The sequence below is a fragment of the Bos javanicus genome, chromosome 2 (genome assembly GCF_032452875.1).
Source record: "Bos javanicus breed banteng chromosome 2, ARS-OSU_banteng_1.0, whole genome shotgun sequence".
NCBI classification, from domain to species: Eukaryota; Metazoa; Chordata; class Mammalia; order Artiodactyla; family Bovidae; genus Bos; species Bos javanicus.
The window spans coordinates 79,783,890-79,808,651 of NC_083869.1; the positions used below are offsets into that span (position 1 = coordinate 79,783,890).

A 24,762-nucleotide genomic window follows, 5' to 3' on the forward strand; every position below is an offset into this window, starting at 1 on the left:
CATAGTCAGAAGTAAAACCAACATGAAGCAAAACATATGGAGAAAAGATTATTTCAGTCTTTCCACTGTTTGCTTCTATTTTTACTTCCCTTATAAATGAGTAAAATGTTATTCTTGAAAAGATGTTTCTGGAAATAGAACTGCCTTATGATCCAGCAATCCCACTGCTGGGCATACACACTGAGGAAACCAGAAGGGAAAGAGACACGTGTACCCCAATGTTCATCGCAGCACTGTTTATAATAGCCAGGACATGGAAGCAACCTAGATGTCCATCAGCAGATGAATGGATAAGAAAGCTGTGGTACATATACACAATGGAGTATTACTCAGCCATTAAAAACAATACATTTGAATCAGTTCTAATGAGGTGGATGAAACTGGAGCCTATTATACAGAGTGAAGTAAGCCAGAAGGAAAAACATCAATACAGTATACTAATGCATATATATGGAATTTAGAAAGATGGTAACAATAACCCGGTGTACGAGACAGCAAAAGAGACACTGATGTATAGAACAGTCTTTTGGACTCTGTGGGAGAGGGAGAGGGTGGGAAGATTTGGGAGAATGACATTGAAACACATAAAATATCATGTAAGAAATGAGATGCCAGTCAGGTTCGATGCACGATACTGGATGCTTGGGGCTAGTGCAATGGGACGACCCAGAGGGATGGTATGGGGAGGGAGGGAGGAGGGTCTAGGATGGGGAACACATGTATACCTGTGGCGGATTCATTTTGATATTTGGCAAAACTAATACAATTATGTAAAGTTTAAAAATAAAATAAAAAAATAAAAATAAAATAAAATAATATATTGTAAAAAAAAAAAAAGAAAAGAAAAGATGTTTCTACATCACTCCCACTTTCTGTGACTTTCCATTATTGTATATGTTCTTTTGTAAAATAGCTCATTAAAAAAGCTTCATTTAAAAATCTGACAAGCTTCTATATCTTAAATGAACTTTCACTTAAGAACGTAAGGTAAAACATCCAATTTGAATATATTTTAAGCAGTTACTATGTAATTTCCTTATGCCTGTATACCAATGTCTCTACAAGATGAGTCAGTGGGTGGTTTATTTATTCATCGATTAATTCAGTAAATTACTGAGAAGCAACATTGAACAATGAGTTGTAATAGGTTAAATCCAGATGAGACACCAACTTGTATAAAACTCATCAAGAGAGTCAGAGGGTTCAAGGAGTCTATGCAATGTCAAACAGCAGGTAAGTGGCCAGGTTGAGACTTTAACCCAGCTCTGTTTGATACCAATTCCTCTACTCATGCAGATTCAAAAGTCATCTTCGGAGACTGGGGAGTAGAATTTGTGAATGACAGTTCCAAGACATACAAGCAGAGAAGTACAAGGACCTAGATTCATCTGTAATACCTAGTTCCTGGCTGCATCACTTCAAAAGAAAACTATGGATTAAGGTATTATTAAAGCAAAGAATTGCATTCAATGGCTTTTCAAATCATCTCTTGCCACCTTAAGTTCATTATCCATTACCAGGCTTCCACTTCTCCCTAAACATTTCAATTTCAAGAGTTAAGCTGAACAGTGAGGAGTTCTATCATATTTTGATTAAAAAAAAGTCTTTTACAATGATGGGTGCCTATTTCCCCAAACACCAAAAGCAAACTTCAAATACCATTCCCACTGACACCTCTTTCAAAGACAAATAGCAGCAACAAAACCCAATAAAATTTGGCTCTAGCAGGCTTGATGTTTAAGCCAGATCTGTGCTTGGTTTCCCAGGCCGAAGAGGGATGCAGTTAGCTAGGTTTCAACCCTTCACGGCACTGAAGGACAATGGAACAAAGAGCTTCAAAATAAAAATCATGCATTTGATAGAAAACAGCTCCAACTGCTGCTTGGCTTACTAACTAGACATTCTGTCTGTTTCGACATGCTCTGAACAAACACAGGAAGCACCACCCGGTGTGAATGCAGAGACATTTTCCCCTGTAGGGCCAAAAAGAGTAACACCTGAAGGTGTTAGGATCACTGTGATTTTGGACACCATCAAGAGTTGGGGCTTATAGGGGTTCTCGTTTTTATAGCTTCACAGGGAGCCCTTTTCTTTCCCAGGAATCCTCTCCAGAGGGAGAGGCTGTAGAGAATTTTCCTGAATGTGATGAATGTCAGCACATTCCCTGCTAGACCACACATTCCATTCTTATCAAATGAAACTGACCTGTTTGCCCCAGCTTGTTCTCCTTGTTCATCACTGTGATTAATTTAAAGTTCTCAGTGATGCAGGTTTCTAGATGAATTGCACAGGTCATTTCAGATGGCAAATGTGTACTTCCATCGTCTCCTTATCCTATGGAGGTCATGCACTGGCTTACAAGAATGAGGATTTTAAAAATAGTTGGCTTACATTCAGATCTGTATCCTACAAAATGCTCTGCCCAGACTGGCCCCTCTCCTTTCAGTTGGCAGAGATCCACCTCTTCCTACTCGTTTTCTGTTTAATACCAAGTGACTCAAGTGGGAGTCATGACCAAGACGAAACGTTTACCACATACTTCAAGTTGTTTTTTTTTTTTTTTAATGAAAGCATTTTTTTGGCCAATAGAAGCAAACAGGATTCATGAGAGTCCTTGAGTTGACATTGAATAAGCCCCTGAGCCACGCTTAGCCACTAAAGACTTCCAAGTTCATTGGAACTGATACATGCTGCTGAGCTTCTGGTGAACAAAATTATTGTTCCATTCGCCATCACTGTCAAAGGGAACAAAGTATACAAAATAAAATCTGATCAGAAATCACCCTTTGCATGTACATTTCTGCATCAGAACAATTCAACAATGATTGAAATTGGATTTCTGTACCCTTAAACTTTGTCAGAGCTTTTAAGGGGTCCAGGTTATGGAGAATGGGTTAATTCATGTTTCCATCTTCTCCCTTTTTAAGATTTGGTCTTCTTACTGAGGTACTTTAGGATTAGATAAAAAGGAAAAAAATTGTTCTTATGAACATCTAGGTAGTCCAAATATCCACATGGAGAGCAAATGCTGATGAAGGCTGGGACTAAGGCAGTGCAAAAGGATTAGAGAGGGGAAAAGCCACATTTCAAAGACATTTCTGAGATGGAAATGACAAGATTGGTTGTGGATGAGGATTAAGAAGTCAACAGAGTTTTCTAGTCTGGGAAACTAGGTTAATGGTGGCAGTTCCCTCTCTCTGCCCATTTCTCTCTCTCTCTGTGTCCTTTCTGTCTACCTATTTTCTTCATGATGCTTCATCTCTGTGTCTCTCATTCTCTTGTTTGGTCAGCTTCTGTCTACATTCAAGCTCCAGTTCCCTTTCTCTGCGGATCAACTTCTTCACCATCTACATTTGCTCTGCTGCCTGGTTGCTTCATATAACAAGTGCCTTTGACTTTCCATAACCCTCATTAAATCCCACAAAATTCTTTCATTTTCCATCCCAGCTCCTTATAAAGTTTGTTCTGTGTTTCTTTATTCAAATTTCCACTAAGCTCTGATCAGACAAGCTCTTCTTTTTATGATGGTTCAGAGAGTATTTTGTCCTGGTTGCTTATCAGAGTCAGCTAAAGTGCTTTTAAAAATCATCTGTGGGTGGGCCCATCCTGGACCTACTGACTCAGAATATTTGGGGCTGGAAAGCACAGCATGTGTATTTGTTTTAAAATCCTAGTGGTGATACTGATACCTAAATATGCTTGAGACTGCTGCCATAGGTTATAGCTCATGGCGAAGACCTTAGGTCAGTTTAGTTCAGTTCAGTCACTCAGTTGTGTCCAACTCTTCGCAACCCCATGGACTGCAGCATGCCAGGCTTCCCTGTCCATCACAAACTCCCAGAGCTTACTCAAATTTACATCTATTGAGTCAGTGAGGCGATCCAACCATCTCATCCTTTGTTGCTCCCTTCTCCTCCCTCCTTCAATCTTTCCCAGCAAAAGGCTCTTTTCCAATGAGTCAGTTCTTCCCATCAGGTGACCAAAGTATTGGAGTTTCAGCTTCAAATTCACTCCTTCCAATGAATATTCAGGACTGATTTCCTTTAGGATCGATTGGTTGGATCTCCTTGCAGTCCAAGAGATTCTCAAGAGTCTTCTCCAACACCACAGTTGAAAAGCATCAATTCTTCGGTGCACAGCTTTTGTTATAGTCCAACTCTCACATTCATACATGACCACTGGAAAAACCATAGCTTTGACTAGATGAACCTTTGTTGGCAAAGTAATCTCTGCTTTTTAATATGCTGTCTATGTTGGTCATAGCTTTTCTTCCAAGAATCAAGCATCTTTAATTTCATGGCTGCGGTCACCATTTGCAGTGATTTTGGAGCCCCCTAAAATAAAGTCTGTCACTGTTTCCATTGTTTCCCCATCTATTTGCCATGAAGTGATGGGACTGGATGCCATGACCTTAGTTTTCTGAATGTTGAGTTTTAAGCCAACTTCTTCACTCTCCTCTTTCACTTTCATCAAGAGGCTCTTTGGTTCTTCTTTGCTTTCTGCCATAAGGGTGGTGTCATCTGCATATCTGAAGTTATTGATATTTCTCCTGGCAATCTTGATTCCAGCTTGTGCTTCATCCATCCCAGCATTTTGCATGATGTACTCTGCATATAAGTTAAATAAGCAAGGTGACAATATACAGCCTTGACGTACTCCTTTTCCTATTCAGAACCAGTCTATTGTTCCATGTCCATTTCTAACTGTTGCTTCTTGACCTGCATACAGATTTTTCAGGAGGCAGGTCAGGTGGTCTAGTATTCCCATCTCTTTCAGAATTTTCCATAGTTTGTTATGATCCACACAGTCAAAGTCTTTGGTATAATCAATAAAGCAGAGTAGATGTTTTTCTGGAACTCTCTTGCTTTTTTGGTGATCCAACGGATGTTGGCAATTTGATCTCTGGTTCCTCTGCCTTTTCTAAATCCAGCTTGAACATCTGGAATTTCACGGTTCACATACCGTTGAAGCCTGGCTTGGAGAATCTTGATCACTACTTTGCTAACATGTGAGATGAGTACAATGGTGCAGTGGTTTGAACATTCTTTGGTGTTGCCTTTCTTTGGGATTGGAATGAAAACTAACTTTTTCCAGTCCTGTGGCCACTGCTGAGTTTTCCAAATTTGCTGGCGTATTGAGTGCAACACTTTCACAGCATCATCTTTCAGGATTTGAAATAGCTCAACTGGAATTCCATCCCCTCCACTAGCTTTGTTCATAGTGATGCTTCCTAAGGCCCACTTGACTTTGCATTCCAGGATGTCTGGCTCTAGGTGAGTGATCACATCATCATGGTTATCTGGGTCATGAAGATCTTTTTTGTACAGTTCTTTGTGTATTCTTGCCACCTCTTCTGAATATCTTCTGCTTCTGTTAGGTCCATACCATTTCTGTCCTTTATTGTGCCCATCTTTGCATGAAATATTCCCTTGGTACCTCTAATTTTCTTGAAGAGATTTCTAGTCTTTCCCATTCTATTGTTTTCCTTTATTTCTTTGCATTGATCACTGAGGAAGGCTTTCTTGTCTCTCCTTGCTATTCTTTAGAACTCTGCATTCAAATGGGTGTATCTTTCCTTTTCACCTTTGCCTTTAGGTTCTCTTCTTTTCTCAGCTATTTGTAAGGCCTCCTCAGACAACCATTTTACCTTTTTGCATTTCTTTTTCTTGGGGATGGTCTTGATCACTGCCTCCTGTACAATGTCATGAACTTCCATCCATAGTTCTTCAGGCACTCTATCAGTTCTAATCCCTTGAATCTGTTTGTCACTTCCACTGCATAATCGTAAGTGATTTGATTTAGGGCATACCTGAATGGTCTAGTGGTTTTCCCTACTTTCTTCAATTTCAGTCTGAATTTGGCAGTGAGTTTATGATCTGAGCCACACTAAGCTCTTAGTCTTGTTTTTGCTGACTGTATAGAGCTTCTCCATCTTTGGCTGCAAAGAATATAATCAATCTGATTTTGGTATTGACCATCTGGTGATGTCCATGTGTAGAGTCTTCTCTTGTGTTGTTGGACGAGAGTGTTTGTTATGACCAGTGCGTTCTCTTGGCAAAACTGTTAGCCTTTGCTTCATTTTGTACTCCAAGGCCAAATTTGCATGTTACTCCAGGTATCTGTTGACTTCCTTCTTTTGCATTCCAGTCCTCTATAATGAAAAGTACATCTTTTGGGGGATGTTAGTTCTAGAAGGTCTTGTAGGTCTTCATAGAATCATTCAACTTCAGCTTCTTCAGCATCACTGTTCGGGGTATAGACTTGGATTACTGTGATATTGAATAGTTTGCCTTGGAAACCAACAGAGATCATGCTATTGTTTTTGAGATTGCATCCGCATATTGCATTTTGGACTCTTTTGTTGACTATGAGGGTTACTCTATTTCTTTTAAGGGATTCTTGCCCACAGTAGTGGATATAATGGTCATCTGAGTTAAATTCACCCATTCCAGTCCATTTTAGTTCACTGATTCCTAAAATGTCGATATTCACTCTTGTTGCCATCTCCTGTTTGACCATTTCCAGTTTACCTTGATTCACGAACCTAACTTTCCAGGTTCCTATGCAATATTGCTCTCTACAGCATCAGACTTTACTTCCATCACCAGTCACATCCACAACTAGATGTTGTTTTTGCTTTGGCTCTATCTCTTCATTTTTCTGGAGTTATTTCTCCACTCTTCTCCAGTGGCATATTGGGCACCTACTGACCAGGGGAGTTCATCTTTCAGTGTCCTATCTTTGTGCCTTTTCATACTGTTCTTGGGTTTCTCAAGGAAAGAATACTGAAGTAGCTTGCCATTCCCTTCTCCAGCTGACCATATTTTGTCAGACCTCCCACCATGACCTGTCCATCTTGGGTGGCCCTACATAGCATAGCTCATAGGTTCATTGAGTTAGACAAGGCTGTGGTTCATGTGATCGGTTTGATTAGTTTTCTGTGATTGTGGTTTTCATTCTGTCTGCCCTCTTATGGAGAAGGATAAGAGGCTTATGGAAGCTTCCTGATGGGAGAAACTGACTGAGAGGGAAACTGGGTCTTGTTCTGATGGTGGGGCCATACTCAGTAAATCTTTAATCTAATTTTCTGTTGACTGCGGGTCCGTGTTCCCTCCCTGTTGTTTGACCCGAGGCTAAACTATGGTGGAGGTAATGAAGATAATGGCGACCTCCTTCAAAAGGTCCAGTGCATGCACTACCCACTCAGTGGCCCCAACCCTGCAGCAGGCCACCACAGACCCACGCCTCCACCGGCGACTCCTGGATACTCACTGGCAAGTCTGGGTCGGTCTCTTATGGGGTCACTGTCCTTTCTCCTGGGTCCTGGTGTGCAGTGTTTTGTTTGTGCCCTCCAACAGTCTGTTTCCACAGTCCTGTGTAAATTCTGGAGGCCCTTTTATGGGGTTAACGGTGACCTCCTCCAAGAGGGTTTATGCTATACTCAGGTCTGCTGCATCCAGAGCCTCTGCCCCTGCGGCAGGCCACTGCTGACACATACCTCTGCAGGAGACAGTCAAACACTCAAAGGCCACGTCTGGCTCAGTCTCTGTGGGTTCTCCTGGTGCACACAAGGTTTTGTTTGAGCCTTCCGAGGGTCTCTGACAGGTATGGGGTTTGATTCTAAATGCAATTTCACCCTCCTACTGTCTTTTGGGGGGCTTTTCCTTTGCCCTTGGACGTGGGGTATCTATTTTTGGTGGGATCCAACATTCTCCTATTGATAGTTGTTCAGCCATGAGTTGTAATTTTGGAGTTCTCATAGGAGACAATGAGTGCATGTCCTTCTACTCCACCATCTTGGATATCCGTGGGTCAAGTGCTCATAATTATTCCAGTTTCAACTGGGAAGGGGAAAGATAGAGAGGAGCAGGGTACACAAAACATGACCACCCAAGAGCTCTCAGATCCTCTTAGAACTGGCTGTGGTCATTTAGGCACTATGATATATATTTGCTACAGTAGTCTTGAGAGGGGTAATATGCTAAAGCATACACTTATAGGGCCTTCTCGTGGGTTCCATGGTAGAATACAGAGGAGACTGTCTCTAGTCTTGATGGGAAGAGTAATGGAAAAGCTTCCTGGCAAGGTGGCACCTGAGCTGAGCCCTGGGGGAGCATTAGTGGTTAGTCTGGTGAGACAATGAGAAAAGGGGCTGCAGGCAGATGAGAACAGCATATTCAAAGCACAGAAGGAGGTTTGGGGGGCAAAATAGCAAGATGAGTTCACACTTTCACACTTTGGGCATCTTCTGCCACCCTTTCCCAAATTCGTATCAGAAAACTCTTCAATTTCTTTATTCTGAAAGTGATTTAAGTCTCCAACAGAACTTGTAAGGATAGTGAGAGATGAGGCTGGAGAGGTATGCAGAGGCTATCATGAAGCTTCATAACTTCAGTTAATTAAGATAGTAGTTAGTTACCATAGTAGAAGAGTAGTTACTATTTATTAAGCAACTACATACCAGACACTTGATGCGTGGTATGTCATTTAACACTCACGGAATCCAGAAAGTCAGTATTATTATACTCATGTTACACACAAAGCAACAGAGACTCATGTAGCTTAAATTTACGTGTCACAGTAAGAAAGCTGTGAAACAGCAGGGCTGGATTTTGAATCTAATCATTCAAGTTTTCAGCCTTAACACTTTTTTCTTTAAAAAAAGCAGGAGGGTGGGGGAATGCTATATTTGGAAATGAAGAAAAAAGAAACAAACATTTATGTGGCTTAAGATATGGCCTGTTGGGATTATTTCAGCACTCAACGTGGTTTAAAGTATTCATGATCATATCTTTACAGGTAAATGTTATACATATTTTATATCTTCTATTTTTGTTCTTTTCAAACATTTTAGAAAAAAAAAAAAGTATTTTCATGAAGCAGAACTTGGTGTTAATGCCCAGAAGGTAAAGTAAATGAAAAGGGAGTGTCTCAGGGTGCTTGGAGGTGGGAGGTTGATGAAGTGTCAGCATCCTTCGTTCTCTCCTCTCAGCCATTTCCCCCAGACTCAGGGACTCTACGGCTCTCGTCTACAGCCCCCAATAATATTTAGAATCCTAAACATTTGTCTACATACCGTTCAAGCAAATGGATCCAGGAAATAGAGAAATGCCATGTGTAAGTGACAGAGGTGTATCTTTGCCAAGGTGGAAGTCTGTGGCCGTGCAGAGGGCCCTGGTCACCCAGTGGACCCACTCCTGTGTTGTCATAGATGCTCCTGTGACCTAGAGGAGGGCAGAACCAATCACAGACCTGGTTTAATGCCTACCACCAGGATAGCCACCTCCTTAGTGAGGTCCTGACTTTTGTTCTCAGGGTCATGGAAGGAAACAGTGAGATTATACCTTATTTTGAGACTTATTTACTTACTTTTGGCAGTCTTTGTTGCTGCGTGAACTTTTCTCTAGATATGGTGAGCTGAAGCTGCTCTCTAGTTGCAGTGCATGGCGGTGGCATGTAGGATCTTCCAGGACCAGGGAGTGAACCTGTGTCTCCTGCACAGGTGGGCAGATTCTTTACTGATGAGCCCCCAGGGAAGCCCAGTTATACTTTACTTTAGATGGGAAATTGCCATAACTCTTTTTGGAAAAGTTCCCAATTAGACACAGCAAATGATAAAGTCACCGAGGAACAATGCCCCGTGGCTGGTGCTCTTTGTTTCAGGATTCTTCCCAAGGGCGGGGGCAGAAAGCATCATGAAGTAATTCACACCTGTCCAAACATAAATTGTTTTATTGCCAGCACAAGCCAGACTTAAATCTCTGCTCCTCTTGGGAGGTATGGAGGGTTTCAGCACAGCACACTGTGATGACCAGTGGCCTGCTTTGCTGGGATGGAAGAGGCTCTGAGGAAGTGGGATTTTTAGTAGTGAAACGAAGTGAGTCCTAGGAAAACCAAAACAAATTGAATCACCTTACCACAGCTCAACCTATCACAAACTTCAAGGTGTTAACTGGCTCCAGTTATGGCCAGATCCTTTGGAGTTCCAGAGGCACAAATCAGAGCCTCAGCCTTACTGAGCATCAAAAAGGGTTTTAAACTGAAGAAAGTAGGGAAAACCACTAGACCAATCAGGTATGACCTAAATCAAATCAACAAAAAGATTAAAGGGATTAGATCTGATAGAGTACCTGAAGAACTATGGACGGAGGTTTAAGACATTGTACAGGAGGCAGTGATCAAGACCATCCCCAAGAAAAAGAAATGCAAAAAGGTAAAATGGTTGTCTGAGGAGGCCTTACAAATAGCTGAGAAAAGAAGAGAACCTAAAGGCAAAGGAGAAAAGGAAAGATACACCCATTTGAATGCAGAGTTCTAAAGATAGCAAGGAGAGATAAGAAAGCCTTCCTCAATGATCAATGCAAAGAAATAGAGGAAAACAATAGAATGGGAAAGACTAGAGATCTCTTCAAGAAACTTAGAGGTGTGAGGGGAACATTTCATGCAAAGATGGGCACAATAAAGGACAGAAATGGTATGGACCTCACAGAAGCAGAAGATATTCAGAAGAGGTGGCAAGAATACACAGAAGAACTGTACAAAAAAGATCTTCATGACCCAGATAACCATGATGATGTGATCACTCACCTAGAGCCAGACATCCTGGAATGCAAAGTCAAGTGGGCCTTAGGAAGCATCACTATGAACAAAGCTAGAGGAGGGGATGGAATTCCAGTTGAGCTATTTCAAATCCTGAAAGATGATGCTGTGAAAGTGTTGCACTCAATATGCCAGCAAATTTGGAAAACTCAGCAGTGGCCACAGGACTGGAAAAAGTTAGTTTTCATTCCAATCCCAAAGAAAGGCAACACCAAAGAATGTTCAAACCACTGCACCATTGTACTCATCTCACATGCTAGCAAAGTGATGCTCAAGATTCTCCAAGCCAGGCTTCAGCAGTACGTGAACTGTGAAATCCCAGATGTTCAAGCTGGTTTTAGAAAAGGCAGAGGAACCAGGGATCAAATTGCCAACATCCGTTGGCTCATCAAAAAAGCAAGAGAGTTCAAGAAAAACATCTACTTCTGCTTTATTGACTACACCAAAGCCTTTGACTGTGTGGACCACAATAAACTGTGGAAAATTCTGAAAGAGATGGGAATATCAGACCACCTGACCTACTTCTTGAGAAACCTATATGCAGGTCAAGAAGCAACAGTTAGAACTGAACATGGAACAACAGACTGGTTCCAAATAGGAAAAGGAGTACGTCAAGGCTGTATATGGTCACCCTGCTTATTTAACTTCTATGCAGAGTACATCATGAGAAATGCTGGGCTGGAAGAAGCACAAGCTGGAATCAAAATTGCAGGGAGAAATACCAATAACCTCAGATATGCAGATGACACCACCCTTATGGCAGAAAGTGAAGAGGAACCCAAAAGCCTCTTGATGAAAGTGAAAGAGGAGAGTGAAAAAGTTGACTTAAAGCTCAACATTCAGAAAAGTAAGATCATGGCATCTGGTCCCATCACTTCATGAGAAATAGATGGGGAAACAGTGTCAGACTTTATTTTTCTGGGCTCCAAAATCACCGCAAATGGTGATTGCAGCCATGGAATTAAAAGAGGCTTACTCCTTAGAAAGAAAGTTATGACCAACCTAGATAGCATATTCAAAAGCAGAGACATTACTTTGCCAACAAAGGTCCATTTAGTCAAGGCTATGGTTTTTCCAGTGGTCGTGTATGGATGTGAGAGTTGGACTGTGAAGAAACCTGAGCACAGAAGAATTGATGCTTTTGAGCTCTGGTGTTGGAGAAGACTCTTGAGAGTCCCTTGGACTGCAAGGAGATCCAACCAGTCCATCCTAAAGGAGATCAGTCCTGGGTGTTCAATGGAAGGACTGATGCTGAAGCTGAAACTCCAGTACTTTGGCCACCTCATGCAAAGAGTTGACTCATTGAAAAAGACTCTGATGCTGGGAGGGATTGGAGGCAGGAGGAGAAGGGGACGACAGAGGATGAGATGGCTGGATGGCATCTCCAACTTGATGGACGTGAGTTTGAGTGAACTCCGGGAGTTGGTGATGGACAGGGAGGCCTGGCATGCTATGATTTATGGGCTGGGAAAGAGTCGGACATGGCTGAGTGACTGAACTGAACTGAACTGAAAATCACTGCAGATGGTGACTGCAGCCATGAAATTAAAGGCACTTGATTCTTGGAAGAAAAGCTATGACCAACCTAGACAGCATATTAAAAAGCAGAGATATTACTTTGTCAACAAATGTCCATCTAGTCAAGGCTATGGTTTTTCCAGTAGTCATGTATGGATGTAAGAATTGGACTACAATGAAACCTGAGCACTGAAGTATTGATGCTTTTGAACGTGGTGTTGGAGAAGACTCTTGAGAGTCCCTTGGACTGCAAAGAGATCCAATCAGTCCATCCTAAAGGAAATCAGTCCTGAATATTCATTGGAAGGACTGATGCTGAACCTGAAACTCCAATACTTTGGGCACCTGATGCAAAGAACTGACTCATTTGAAAAGACCCTGTTGCTGGGAAAGACTGAAGGCAGGAAGACCAGGGAACGTCAGAGGATGAGATGGCTGGATGGCACAACAGAATTTATGGACATGAGTTTGAGTTAACTCTGGGAGTTTGATTGACAGGGAAGCCTGGAGTGCTGCAGTCCACAGGGTCGCAAAGAGTTGCACACGACTGAGTGACTGAACTGAACCACTTTACACCCTTGGGGCAGGTCTTCCCAGGTGATGCAGTGGTAAAGAATCTGTTCGCAATGCAGGAGACATGAGTTCAATCCTTTGGTCAGGGAGATTCCCTGGAGGAAGGGATGGCAACCCACTCAAGTGTTCTTGCCTGGGAAGTTCCAAGGATAGAGGAGCCTGGTGGGCTACAATCCACGGGTCACAAAGAGTTGAACATGGCTCAGTCCCTAAACAACAACAATACCTCTGGGGCAGCATGTGCAGGCTCTTCTTGCAGTTCCTAGAACCAACGTTGGAATCAAGATGTCTCTTGATTGTCTGCTCTCCTGACCTCGTCCCCTCCCCCATCCCAGTGCTTCCTTAGTTAAACTTTATCAAGACTTACCCTTTGGACTGGGTTCACAGGAACACTCCAATTCTTCCTTTGATGAGGAGAAGCATCATGACAGAGTCTGACTGAGTATGATGCTGGCAACATGATAGTTGTCCTTTCACAGGCAGCCCAAAGAAGAGGAGAGGAGAGGTCTGTCAGGACTGCTTCCTTGCCCACTCAGACCTGATATTCTGACTTTATTATCCACAGGATAGTGAGAAGTTCTCACTGTTCCTGAAAGGGGAAATATAAGTCCAGTCCTTTGAGGTAATGGTCAATTGTAATCTCTTAAAAGTCTTAAGTGAAAGTGAAGTCACTCAGTCATGTCTGGCTCTTTGCAACCCCGTGGAATGTAGCCTACAAGGCTCCTCCCTCCATGGGTTTCTACAGGTAAGAATACTGGAGTGGGTTGCCATTTCCTTCTCCAGGGGAACTTTCTGACCCAGGGATTGAACCCGGGTCTCCCGCATTGCAGGCAGACGCTTTAACCTCTAAGCCACCAGGGAAAGAAGGTTAATAAATCAAGTTATAGCCCTTGGTGCTGCTCCATGGGCAGCACTGACACTCATTGTTTGTCCCCTGACCATCCATTCTGGATTTTCCTTACCCTTGACCAACATTTTGGTCTGATTTGGTTGCTTGCCTGGTGTAGTGACACAGACCTTCATTTCTGATGGATTTCAGCCCTTAGTTGCTTGATTCTTTTCAGATCACTTTTGACGCATTGCTGTTTAACAGATATTTATTGGACACAGAAGAGCGAAGAGAAGCCTCTGTGAATACCTTGGGTTCTAGACATTCTCCTCTCTGTAGCAGCAACTCTGGCTCCTCAAGGGAATCATCATCAATCATGCCTGCCAGTATAGTAACTCTTTTTTACCTACTAGTTCACTGGCTTGTGGAGCCCAGTGGTCAGGTGGCAGTTGGACCCTTGGTTCAGTGGAAACCTTCGCCAAAGAGTTCCCACTCTGGGACTTAGAACATCTTAATTTAACAGAGACTAAGTCTGTGGGAATGAGAAGCTCAAATTCTGCAAGTGGGTCATTTAGAGTTATGGTGGAACAGGGTCAAATCTATATCACATAGGATATGTATCTCTATTTAATCTGTCTATCTATCTAATCAATTACACCATGAAGGATCGCACCCCAGCCCCACAAGGTTTTTTCCCTTTGCTGGTACCTTAGCTGAGATTTCAAATGCCATTCCACTGTTCTATCAAGTTAACTGCTTCCAAGTGACAGAATACATTTTAAAACTAATAAACTCTATAGCTATGAGCCTGGTGTTGCACTTCCATTGCTATAAAATGAGTCCTTTACTCTGAGGAAATGTCATGTGTTAGTAGATTAGGTGTTATGGGGGTTCGTAGATGGAGGTGTCAGAACAGGCACTGTGTGCATGGAAGGCAAGCCCATCTCTAGAGTATCAGTATGATGGATCACTGCTCTCTCAAGGTAGAAGGGGTCTAATGTAACTGGCCTGCCACCAGGTTAGCATTGAAACATGTATACTATCATATGTGAAATAGATCGCCAGTCCAGGTTCGATGCATGAGGCAGGATGCTCAGGGCTGGTGCACTGGGATGACCCTGAGAGATGGGATGGGGAGGGAGGTGGGGGGGAGGGTTTGGATGGGGAACACATGTACACCCATGGCTGATTCATGTGAATGTATGGCAAAAGCCACAATATTGTAAAGTAATTAGCTTCCAATTAAAAAAATTTTTTAAAGGCAGAATGTCATATGCTGGATCTGGTTAACAGGTCTTTCCAAGACTGAAGCCATATCAAGGGATTAGCATCAGTCTCTGATCCTGGCAGGTAGGGAATTCAGTAGCAGCAGAAGCTGGACTCAGCCTTCTTGAGAGCAAACCCATGTATTTTTGACCCATGCTTAGTTTCCATTCTTGCCACCTTGGTTTCATGGCCCTATTGCATAAGCACTGGATGACTCAGTAACAAGCCGATTGACATTCATTGTCTACTTGGTGTTGAGAGCCTTGTGTGAGATTGTTGTTCTCTGGTAAGGCTTGCCTGGTGACTCAGACAATAAAGATTCTGCCAGAAGTGCAGGATACCTGGGTTTGATCCCTGGATAGGGAAGATCTCCTGAAGAAGGGAATGGATACCCCACTCCAGTGTAAGTATTAATATGTGATAACAGATCTTCGGGGCTTCCCAGGTGGTGCTAGAGGTAAAGAACCCACTTGCCAGTACTGGAAATGTAAGAGATCATGGTTCAGCCCCTGGATCAGGAAGATCCCCTGGAGTAGAGCATGGCAACCCACTCCAGTATACTTGCCTGGGAAATCCCATGGACAGAGGAGCTTGGTGGGCTATAGCTCATAGGGTCACAAAGAGTCAGGCATGACTGAAGTGACTTAGCACACATGCAACAGATTTGCATGCATTGTGTTCACTCCCATTAGTCTATGTACACGTAGTTTTGGTAGACATTGTTGTCTCAAGTCTTGTTCCTTCTCAGTACTGACCATTTTATTAAATCATTTCCCACTGCTCAGAAGTCAATACACATCCTTTCCTCAGGCCACTTCTCCTTCAGTATAAAATGATAACCAATGTATTGCTCTTCAGTTCAGTTCAGTTCAGTCGTTCAGTCGTGTCCGACTCTTTGCAACCTCATAAATTGCAGCATGCCAGGCCTCCCTGTCCATCACCAACTCCTGGAGTTCACTCAGACTCACATCCATCGAGTCCATGATGCCATCCAGCCATCTCATCCTCTGTTGTCCCCTTCTCCTCCTGCCCCCAATCCCTCCCAGCATCAGTCTTTTCCAATGAGTCAACTCTTCGCATGAGGTGGCCAAAGTACTGGAGTTTCAGCTTTAGCATCATTCCCTCCAAAGAAATCCCAGGGCTGATCTCCTTCAGAATGGACTGGTTGGATCTCCTTGCAGTCCAAGGGACTCTCAAGAGTCTTCTCCAACACCACAGTTCAAAAGCATCAATTCTTCGGCACTCAGCCTTCTTCACAGTCCAATTCTCACATCCATACATGACCACAAGAAAAACCATAGCCTTGACTAGACAGATCTTTGTTGGCCTTAACTCTGTCCAATGGAAGGATTAACCCCTTTCAAGGTAATCATGAGCAGCAGCTCACCCCTGGCTGGATCCAGCATATATCACTCTGCCTTTTTTTTTTTTTTTAATTTTAATTGGAGGCTAATTACTTTACAATATTGTGGTGGTTTTTGCCATACATTCACATGAATCAGCCATGGGTATACATGTGTTCCCCATCCAGACCCTCCTTCCACCTCCCTCTCCATCCCATCTCTCAGGGTCATCCCAGTGCACCAGCCCTGAGCAACCTGCCTCATGCATCGAACCTGGACTGGCGATGTATTTCACATATGATAGTAAACATGTTTCAATGCTATTCTCTCAAATTATCCCACCCTTGCCTTCTCCCACAGAGTCCAACAGTCTGTTCTTTACATCTGTGTCTCTTTTGCTGTCTCAAATATAGGGTCATCATTACCATCTTTCTAAATTCCATTTATATGTGTTAATATACTGTATTGGTATTTTTCTTTCTGACTTACTTCACTCTGTATAATAGGCTCCAGTTTCATCCACCTCATTAGAACTGATTCAAATACATTCTTTTTAATAGCTGAATAATATTCCATTGTGTATATGTACCACAGCTTTCTTATCCATTCATCTGCTGATGGACATCTAGGTTGCTTCCATGTCCTGGCTATTATAAACAGTGCTGCAATGAACATTGAGGTACATGTGTCTCTTTCAGTTCTGATTTTCTCAGTGTATATGCCCAGCAGTGGGATTGCTGGGTCGTATGGCAGTTCAACTTCCAGCTTTTTAAGGAATCCCCACACTGTTCTCCATAGTGGCTGTACTAGTTTGCATTCCCACCAACAGTGTAAGAGGTTTCCTTTTTCTCCACACCCTCTCCAGCATTTATTATTTGTAGACTTTTTGATAGCAGCCATTCTGACTGGCATGACATGGTATCTCATTGTGGTTTTGATTTGCATATCTCTGATAATGAGTAGTGTTTAACATCTTTTCATGTGTTTGTTAGCCATTTGTATATTTTCTTTGGAGAAATGTTTGTTTAGTTCTTTGGCCCATTTTTTGATTGGGTCGCTTTTTTTTCTGGAATTGAGCTGCAGGAGCTACTTGTATATTTTTGAGATTAATCCTTTGTCAGTTGCTTCATTTGCTATTATTTTCTCCCATTCTGAAGGTTATCTTTTCACCTTGCTTATAGTTTCCTTCGTTGTGCAAAAGTTTTAATTAGGTCCCATTTGTTTATTTTTGCTTTTATTTCCATTATTCTGGGAGGTGGGTCAAAGAGGATCCTGCTGTGATTTATGTCAGAGAGTGTTTTGCCTATGTTTTCCTCTAGGAGTTTTATGGTTTCTGGTTTTACATTTAGATCTTTAATCCATTTTAAGTTTATTTTTGTGTATGGTGTTAGAAAGTGTTCTAGTTTCATTCTTTTATAAGTGGTTGACCAGTTTTCCCAGCACCACTTGTTAAAGAGATTGTCTTTTCTCCAATGTATATTATTGCCTCCTTTGTCAAAGATAAGGTGTCCATAGGTGCATGGATTTATCTCTGGGCTTTCTATTTTGTTCCAATGATCTATGTTTCTCTCTTTGTGCCAGTACCATACTGTCTTGATGACTGTTGCTATGTAGGATAGCCTGAAGTTGGGCAGGTTGATTCCTCCAGTCCCATTCTTCTTTCTTAAGATTGCTTTGGCTATTCGAGGTTTTTTGTAATTCCATACAAATTGTGAAATTATTTGTTCTAATTCCCTGAAAAATACCATTGGTAGCTTGATAGGGATTGCATTGAATCTATAGATTGCTTTGGGTAGTATACTCATTTTCACTATATTGATTCTTCCAATCCACGAACATGGTATATTTCTCCATCTATTTGTGTTATCTTTGATTTCTTTCATCAGTGTTTTATAGTTTTCTATATATATGGTCTTTTGTTTCTTTAGGTAGATATATTCCTAAGTATTTTATTCTTTTCATTGCAATGGTGAATGGAATTGTTTCCTTAATTTCTCTTTCTGTTTTCTTATTGTTAGTGTATAGGAATGCAAGGGATTTCTGTGTGTTAATTTTGTATCCTGCAGCTTTACTGAATTCATTAATTAGTTCTAGTAATTTTCTGATGGAGTCTTTAGGGTTTTCTATGTAGGGGATCATGTTATCTGCAAACACTGAGAGTTTTACTTCTTCTTTTCCAATTTGGATTCCCTTTTCTTCTCTGATTGCTGTGGCCAAAACTTCCAAAACTATGTTGAATAGTAGTGGTGAGAATGGGCATCCTTGTCTTGTTCCTGACTTTAGGGAAAATGCTTTCAATTTTTCACCATTGAAGATAATGTTTGCTTTGGGTTTATCATATATGGTTTTTATTATCTTGAGGTATGTTCCTTCTATGATGGCTTTCTGGAGGGTTTTTATCATAAATGGATGTTGAATTTTGTCAAAGGCTTTCTCTGCATCTATTGAGATAATCATATGGTTTTTATCTTTTAATTTGTTAATGTGGTGTATCACATTGATTGATTTGCAAATGCTGAAGAATCCTTGCATCCCTGGGATAAAGCCCACTTGGTCATGATGTATGATCTTTTTAATATGTTGTTGGATTCTGTTTGCTAGACTTTTGTTAAGGATTTTTGCATCTATGTTCATCAGTGATATCGGCCTGTAGTTTTCTTTTTTTGTGGCATCTTTATTTTGTTTTGGCCTTAGGGTGATGGTGGCCTCATAGAATGAGTTTGGAAGTTTACCTTCCTCTGCAATTTTCTGGAAGAGTTTGAGTAGAATAGGTGTTAGCTCTTCTCTAAATTTTTGGCAGAATTCAGCTGTGAAGCCATCTGGTCCTGGGCTTTTGTTTGTTGGAAGATTTCTGATTATGGTTTTGATTTCTGTGCTTGTGATGGGTCTGTTAAGATTTTCTATTTATTCCTGGTTCAGTTTTGGAAAGTTATACTTTTCTAAGAATTTGTCCATTTCTTCCAAGTTGTCCATTTTATTGGCATATAGTTGCTGATAGTAGTCTCTTATTATCCTTTGTATTTCTGTGTTGTCTGTTGTGATTTCTCCATTTTCATTTCTAATTTTGTTGATTTGATTCTTCTCCCTTTGTTTCTTGATGAATCTGGCTAATGGTTTGTCTATTTTATTTATCTTCTTGAAGAACCAGCTTTTAGCTTTTTTCATTTTCACTATGGTCTCTTTTGTTTCCTTTGCATTTATTTCTTCCCTAATTTTTGTGATTTCTTTCCTTCTACTAACCCTGGGGTTCTTCATTTCTTCCTTTTCTGTTGCTTTAGGTGTAGAGTTAGGTTATTTATTTGATTTCTCTCCTGTTTCTTGAGGTAGGCTTGTATTGCTATGAACCTTCCCCTTAGCACGGCTTTTACTGAATCCCATAGGTTTTGGGTTGTTGTGTTTTTATTTTCATTCGTTTCTGTGCATATTTTGATTTATTTTTTTATTTCTTTTGTGATTTGTTGGTTATTCAGAAGTGTGTTGTTTAGCTTCCATATATTTGTATTTTTCATAGTTTTTTTCCTGTTCATTTCAGTTCAGTTCAGTCACTCAGTCATGTCTGACTCTTTGTGACCCCATGAATCGCAGCACGCCAGGCTTCCCTGTCCATCACCAACTCCCAGAGTCCACCCAAACCCATGTCCATTGAGTAAGTGATGCCATCCAACTATCTCATCCTCTGTCATCCCCTTTTCCTCCTGCCCTCAAACTTTCCCAGCATCAGGGTCTTTTCAAATGAGTCAGCTTTTTGCATCAGGTGGCCAAAGTATTGGAGTTTCAGCTTCAACATCACTCCTTCCAATGAACACCCAGGACTGGTCTCCTTTAGGATGGACTGGTTGGATCTCCTTGCAGTCCAAGGGACTCTCAAGAGTCTTCTCCAAAACCACAGTTCAAAAGCATCAATTCTTAAGTGCTCAGCTTTCTTTATAGTCCAACTCTCACATCCATCCCTGACCACTGGAAAAACCATAGCCTTGACTAGATAGACCTTTGTTGGCAAAGTAATGTCTCTGCTTTTTAATATGCTGTCTAAGTTGGTCATCGGAGAAGGCAATGGCAACCCACTCCAGTCCTCTTGCCTGGAAAATCCCACGGGTGGAGGAGCCTGGTAGGCTGCAGTCCATGAGGTCGGGAAGAGTCGAACACGACTGAACGACTTTCCTTTCCCTTTTCCCTTTCATGCATTGGAGAAGGCCATGGCAACCCACTCCAGTGTTCTTGCCTGGAGAATCCCAGGCACGGGGGAGCCTGGTGGGCTGCCGTCTATGGGGTCGCACAGAGTCGGACACGACTGAAGCGACTTAGCAGCAGCAGCAGCAGCAAGTTGGTCATAACTTTCCTTCCAAGGAGTAAACGTCATTTAATTCCATGGCTGCAATCACCATCTGCAGTGATTTTTTATCCCAGAAAAATAAAGTCAGCCACTGTTTCCACTGTTTCCCCATCTATTTGCCATGAAGTGATGGGACTGGATGCCATGATCTTAGTTAGTTGACATCTAATCTTACCGCATTGTGATCAGAAAAGATGCTTGAGATAATTTCGGTTTTTTTGAATTTACCAAGGCTAGATTTATTGCCCAGGATATGATCTATCCTGGAGAAGGTTCTGTGTGCACTTGAGAAAAAGGTGAAATTCATTGTTTTAGGGTGAAATGTCCTATAGATATCATATGGTTTAACTGGTCCATTGTATCATTTAAAGTTTGTGTTTCTTTGCTAATTTTCTGTTTAGTTGATCTATCCATAGGTGTGAGTGGGGTATTAAAGTCTCCCACTGTTATGGTGTTACTGTTAATTTCCCCTTTCATATTTGTTAGCATTTGCCTTACATATTGTAGTGCTCCTGTGTTGTGTGCATATATATTTATAATTGTTATATTTTCTTCTTGGATTGATTCATTGATCATGATGTAGTGTCCTTTGTCTATTTTCACAGCCTTTATTTCAAAGTCTATTTTATCCGATATGAGTATTGCTACTCCTGCTTTCTTTTGGTCTCCATATGTGTGAAATATCTTTTTCCAGTCCTTCACTTTCAGTCTGTATGTGTTCCTAGGTTTGAGATGGGTCTCTTGTAGACAGCATACATAGGGGTCTTGTTTTTGTATCCATTCAGCCAGTCTTTGTCTTTTGGTTGGGGCATTCAATCCATTTACATTTAAGGTAATTATTGATAAGTATGACCCTATTGCCATTTACTTTGTTGTTTTGGGTTTGTGTTTATAATGCGTTTCTATGTTTCCTGTCTAGAGAAGCTCCTTTAGCATTTGTTGGAGAGCTGGTTTAGTGGTGCTGAATTCTCTGAGCTTTTGCTTGTCTGTAAAGCTTTTGATTTCTCCTTCATATTTGAATGAGATCCTTGCTGGGTATAGTAATCTTGGTTGTAGGTTTTTCTCTTTCATCATTTTAAGTATGTCCTGCCATTCCCTTCGGGCTTGAAGAGTTTCTGTTGAAAGATCAGCTGTTATCCTTATGGGGATCTCCTTGTGGGTTAATTGTTATTTTTCCCTTGCTGCTTTTAATATTTGCTCTTTGTGCTTGATCTTCATTAATTTGATTAATATGTGTCTTATCCTATCTTCTGCCTCAGTTATTCTACTGTTGGTTCCCTCCAGAGTGCCTTTGAGCTCAGCTATTGCATTATTCATTATTGATTGACTCTTTTTTGTTTCTTCTAGGTCCTTGTTAAACTTTTCTTACATCTTCTCAATCCTTGTCTCCAGACTATTTATCTGTAACTCCATTTTGTTTTCAAAATTTTGGATCATTTTTACTATCATTATTCTGAATTCTTTTTCAGTTAGACTCCCTATCTCCTCTTTGGTTTGGTGGGCTTTTATCACATTCCTTTACCTGCTGAATATTTCTCTGCCTTTTCATCTTTTTTTAGGTTGCTGTGTTTGGGGTGGCCTTTCAGTATGCTGGAAGTTTGTGGTTCCTCTTTATTGTGGAGGTTCCTCCCTTTGGGTGGGGTTGGATGAGTGGCTTGTCAAGGTTTCCTGGTTAGGGAAGCTTGCTTTGGTGTTCTGGTGGGTGGAGCTTGATCTCTTCTCTCTGGAGTGCAATGAAGTGTCCAGGAGTCAATTTTGAGGTGTCTATGGATTTGGTGTGACTTTTGGCCACCTGTATTTTTGTGCTCAGGGTTATGTTCCTGCTTTGTTGGAGAATTAGCTTGGTATGTCTTGCTCTGAAACTTGTTGGCTCTTGGGTGGAGCTTGGTTTCAGTGTAGGTATGGAGGCTTTTGGATGAGCTTTTGTTGATTAATGGTCCCTGGAGTCAGGAGATTTCTGGTGATCTCAAGTTTTGGTTTTAGGCCTCCTGCCTCTGGCTTTTAGTCTTATTCTTGTAGTAGCCTTAAGACTTCTCCATCCATACAGCAACGATGACAAAACATCTTGGTCTTCAGGTCCTCCAACCAACTGAAATACAGAGAAGGCTGGTTGTCAGCCTGGATCCAGAAAGTGTAATTATTTGTCTCTGGGGCCACAAAGAACCCACTGAGCTGTGCTCTGGAAAGTAGAGGAACACAGAGAAAGAAATGAGGGCAACCAAGTCCAGTATCACTGACCCAACAAACCACTCTGCCTTTTTTGAGCCAGGCCCAAGTCCTTTCTTCCTCTGACAGTTGCCATAGAGAGCCCCCGATGATCCATGGCTGTGGATTGAAGGACAGGCACTAGTAAAGCAGAGTTAGGGAATACAAGCCTAAGCCACCTGTCTCTGTACTTTGCTCAGGTGTCCTGGACTGACTTCAATCTAATGCTGAACGTATCCCTTCCGTTATGTCATGCATTGCTTATCCCCACCTGCACCTGTGGCGTGCTGGGTCTGATAGCACTTAACTCGGAGGAGCAGCTGTGTTTTATAGTCACTTTGTGTTCATGATGAGGACTAAATATTTATTTGTGATGAGCATCTAGCTAGTTTTCCAAATAGAGAGTTGTTTTCTGCCACAAAAGATATAACTGTGCTACAGAATCATAAGAGTCTATACCATGATTCTTCTCATGAGACTTTTGCAGAGAGTCTACACACTATTCTCACTCACAGATGCCTTCAGAACCTTCCAACCAGATGAGTCACATGGATCAGGTGGCAGGGCAGCCCTCACTACAGCCTGGACTGGGTGCAGCTCCCTTTTGGCTCTGGTCCACTCTTGATACTGTGCCTTCTTTATAGAGATCTGAGAGCTAAAGTGAGAGAGTGAGAACACAATATCTTCACTGGCTGCCCATCCATCCCACTCCTAGGCTGGTCAGGATCCATCACCCATCACCAGCCATCCCTGTAGATCAAAGCACTCCGTGTGACCAGACTGTCCTGGGATATTACCATGATTATCAACCTGAAGGCAGTGGGGCAGAGGAGAACAAGACTTCACATGAGATCATTGCATTGTCTCAGGACAAGAAGAAGATTTTCTCCTGTGAGGAGGGAGAAAGGGCCATTTCTCCTAATCAGGAGGGAGGAACAGGGACATGTGGACATTCACAATGAATGTCCCTTCAAATGTCCCCATTCCAGGATTCAAGTTTATATGCCTTTTCTCTCTAGACCCTTACTTTGACACAAGAGCACTTTGGGGCTGTGTGTTTTGTCTACATTGAAAGTTTGCCACCCTATAACATGCAATCCTGGATGTGATTTTCTTCTTTGTCTGCCTTGCAGGAAACAAAAGACTTTTAAAAGCTGCCACAGAGACCCTCTGGCTCTCACAGCATGCTTTAAGTGGGCAATTAGCCTCCTTTTTGCAAATCTCCCAAAGCCATCAAAAGCAGCCACCCCATAAGACAGTCCTGCTAATTATCACTTCCCCTTTATTCATCAGGTACAGCAGCTACTTGACACACCAATATCTTGCCTTTTACCTTTACCACATACCAGTTGAATAATTTAGCAATTGTGACATGGCTGCATGCCAGGGACTGGGAACACCCAGTTTAGCACCACAAAAGGGAACCCAGAGTTCTCTCCTGAATGTTTGAATGTCTGATTTCTAAGGGCACTCCCAACACCACTGTCTTTGCTGAGGTTCTTAGAAAACAGAACTTGAGCCAAAATTTTCTGCACCAAGACTTTATTGCAGGGTGGAATCCCAAGGGAAAAAGAGAAATGAGAATGGGAATAAGAAAGAACCAACTCAAGGAGGAGCATGACGGAGCTAGCCAGAGCCTCACCACAAGTGCATTAGTTGCTCAATCTTAAAGAGACACCACCAGAGGAACCATGTGACAATAACTGCATTTAGAACTGTCTATTGGAGGAGATGGGCAAGCTGTTTACATGCAGGTGGGCTTTCATTTCATGTCCCTGATTGGTCTAACTTTACCCCATTGTGTCAACTTCCTCCCAAATCCAAGCTGCATCATCACCCCTTTCAGGGAGCACCTGGAGCTTCTGAAGGCCCAAGCTAGGCAATGCTTGGCCACAGTAGTCTGTCCTCCTTGGATGGTCATGTCTGTTGAAACTTCTCAGTCTGTGGTGACAACTCCAGCAGCAGCAAATGGGCCTCAAGGTGGCAGCAATGCATGGGCTGCAGCCAGGCTCTACGTAGTTAGGGAAGAAAGCTAATGGCCAAAGCCCGGCTTTGATGTGATGATGAGTGGATCTGGGTGGCACAGAAACTGGGCC

General features: G+C 42.0%; 1 protein-coding gene across 2 annotated transcripts in view; it reads right to left on the reverse strand.

The window, feature by feature from the left end:
• The window catches only part of STAT4 (signal transducer and activator of transcription 4), a 137,230-nt gene extending 128,037 nt beyond the window's left edge, over positions 1–9,193 (reverse strand). For both annotated transcript variants that reach the window (XM_061440422.1, XM_061440438.1), the window contains exon 1: positions 9,077–9,193. The gene's annotated coding sequence lies outside the window, so the exon portion shown is untranslated. The remainder of the gene's footprint in view (positions 1–9,076) is intronic.
• Positions 9,194–24,762: the final 15,569 nt, after the last annotated feature.